The sequence below is a fragment of the Brachionichthys hirsutus genome, chromosome 16 (genome assembly GCF_040956055.1).
Source record: "Brachionichthys hirsutus isolate HB-005 chromosome 16, CSIRO-AGI_Bhir_v1, whole genome shotgun sequence".
NCBI classification, from domain to species: Eukaryota; Metazoa; Chordata; class Actinopteri; order Lophiiformes; family Brachionichthyidae; genus Brachionichthys; species Brachionichthys hirsutus.
In genome coordinates this window covers 7,264,471-7,267,734 of record NC_090912.1, presented here as the reverse complement: position 1 = coordinate 7,267,734, position 3,264 = coordinate 7,264,471, and positions in this window count along the sequence as shown.

Genomic DNA, 3,264 nt, shown 5'->3' with positions numbered 1-3,264 from the left:
CGAGATCCCACTGTAAAAAGTAAGATAGACGTCCTCGACCTCCGGGCTCCTCTGATCGCAATCAGTATCGGCTCCAAAACAACCAAGTCTGTGGTGCAAACAGGTGGACAGCTCATCTAAATCAGAGCTATTGATGGAGTTATAAAATACCCTCCTCTGCAAAGCTGATGTGAGAATGCAAGCCAGGTGCCATCCTCACTTTTCTGAAAAAGTTTGGTGCTTTCTGCTGCTCGATTACACATCAGATAACCCTCAGAAGTTGTACCGCAGTCTGGACCCCGTGTCCCACGTCATCCACAGGGACCGAGCAAACGTTTGTGAATCACCAACTTGCCGTCCTCCATGTTACTTCTGGACTTGATGTTCATTAGACACAAGCGTATACATACGTTTTTACGTTATCAGTGCCCGTTCGCACAAACCTTCTTCCGGTGGTGGCGAGGAACAAACTTTAAAAGTCCAAAGCCGGGACGTGGAACAAACTTTAAAATGGTGCCTTGTTTCATCTGCCGAGTGCCCGGATTGATAAATCACAACAGCCCGTTTAAAACGCTGCTGAGTTCCGGCGAAGAAGCAGACAGGATGTATCATGGGAATCCAAAATAAAGCCGTTCTTATCTCTGTGAAGATAAATCAAAGTGTGTGCCGGGTGCCTTGCTTTCACGGCATGATGCCTCATTCACTGAACGCTAATCCTCCTACCCTGCTGCCGAGTTGCCTTTCGGCCTGACCGTAATCCCCCCCAGCAGATATGAAACCCCACTTTGATATCAACTCACAGGCTCCGCCTGTCCCGCGTAGTTTTTCAGCCACTTATGGTAGGAGTTTGATCCTCCCCCCTAAAAATCAATGTGATTCTCTTTAAATCAGATGTGGTGCGCTTTTTACGAGCCCGGTTTAAGGCATTAAGTACAAATGAACTGCGGCTTCCCAACATCCCTCTAACACATGCTCCATGGTCGCTCTCTGACGCAGGAATATGCCATTTGGGGCCACCTTTTCCACAGTAAAGCAGCTGCCTCTCCCTAACACAGCACGGGGCCTCCGGGCCGATGATGTCACGCAGTCGTGTGGTTTCATGCAAAATCACGAGGCACAGAAAACCAGGAGAGGTGAACGCCACGCTCGTGACTTGGAGAGAGAGCGGCACAATGGAACGCCTTCATGGCCGTGTTGATGGCAACAGATGCGGCGAGCTGGTGTCACGCTCGCAACAAATCTCTGTGCAAGTCGCTGCTCCGAGCAGCTGTCCACGGATCTACATCTGGCCTAGCATGCAGCATGAATGAGAAAATGTCCCCCCCCCCACACACACACACACACACGTCCACCACAGGGATGCACAGCTGGATCCAGCATCTGGTTCGAAGGTGGAGCCTTTTCTCTAAGCTGCTTGAAAGTGGCATCGAATGCTGTCTGGCATCAGACGGTTGCTACGGGTGACCTGCGGATGAATTGGTCCATCAGCCGATTGGACAAGCAATGCAGGGAGCAACACCTGTGCTCACAGTGCGGGGGGGGGGAAGAGGAGGGAGTCGGAGTCCTCCCTCTGCACAAAAGCCCCCGCGGCCTCTTTCGCTGCTCCTCGCCCCCCCCATACTTTGAGGGCGTTCCAGTGGGCCCACGGCCAAAGCCTCCGCTCTTCTCCTGTCATATCTGCGTGACCGTTTCCCTCGCGCTCGCACGAATAACACGCAGCACCTCGAATGCACGGCCAAACTCTAATCCAAAAACACAAGTGCAGCCCCTTGACTGTGCCCCGGCCCCCATTGTGGCCTAATGCTTTTTAATGATCGGGCCTTATTCCACTCCAACACGGGGCTTGTTAGGTCGGTCTTGGCAGGGCTCTGCTCTTTACCCTGGCATCTTTTGGAACAATGGAGCCCCGTGGGAGAGCCAATGGAGAGAAGGTCCATCCCAAACCCGGTCCCAGTGTGCACACAATTAGGCAGAGGGACGGGGGACTTGCTTAATTGGAGGGAAATAGCTCTTTCCCCAGGCCTCCGTGCCTGCAGAGCGCTCATCCTTGCCCTCCCTCGGCCACGCTAGAACTGATCAAGATAAAATTGACAAGTATATCAAGAGCGGGAATGGGCGACTATAAATATCGGCCTGCTAAATCTACTCCTAAGGATAAAACAAGCTCTTTCTTTGTGGTTTGGGTGGCCCTTTTTATCCCCCCCCCCCCCCCAATAAATCAGTCATTTAAACGACCGTCTGTGACAGAACATCAGAGAACTCTCTGGTCTTACTCAACAGCTGGATGCGCCGCAGCGTCCCCCCCCCCCCTGAACACGACTGGTGTGTGACCCCGTTTCAATGTCGAGACGCGCGGAGTCGGTCGCTCCCACGTTGAGAGAGTGCCTGCATGCGTAAATGGCACAGACGCTGGGTAAAGGCGAGCTGGATCGTCTCTGAAAATAGGTCACAACCCCGGTTGAACTCCTGCGATCCGTCGCGTCGCTGCAGCGCGTTCAGAGCGCCGCGTCGCACATGACGCGCTGTGCACAGAGGACACGGAGCGTGGAATTGTTCCCGACTTACCTTACAGGGGAAATACGGTGGATATGGCGGAGATATCTCCGGTTCGCCCCCCCCCCCCCCCCCCTCCTTCTCCTCTTCCCGGCGCAAACTTCGCTCGCCAAAGTCCTGTGCGTCAGGCGGCGTCGGTGTCAAATGGCTCCTCCGTCAATCCGTGGCTTTCCTTCGATAAGGGGGTCTTACGGAGCCGATACGTCTTGAAAAAATAGCATTAAGTGTCTGGAGAGGCGGTCCGCGCCAACACCATTGTCGGGATTAATTCTAAGCATGGAAGAAGAAGAAGAAGAAGAAGTCCAGCTTTAACGCGGCGCATTTAACAGATGGTTGCTTCAATAAAGATTCATCTGTGCTGTGACAGCCTCGTCTGTTTCCGTGGGATGATGCATTTTATCACGCCACTGGAAACCCGTCAAAAAAAAAAAAAGTGCAAGTACGCAGCATGGAGTGTTCCAGCTGAGGACGCGTCCGGAGCGCGCAGGGGGTTCTATCCTAAACTCAATGCGCGTCGCTGAGTGGGCAACGCTGGTCAAGCGGTGGTTTCCTCCGGGTGGTCGCGGCTCTCCTGGCGGTGTGGGAGGGCAGTTCAGCCCGGAGGGGTGGCACGAAGTGTTGGGCAGGGATGGCGAAGGGGGTGTGGGGTATATTGTTGGGGGGGGGGGTCAGTCTCCTTCTTCGTCGGTGCCTTTTCCAGATGTCGAGGTGGGGCCGTTCGCCTTCTTTTAC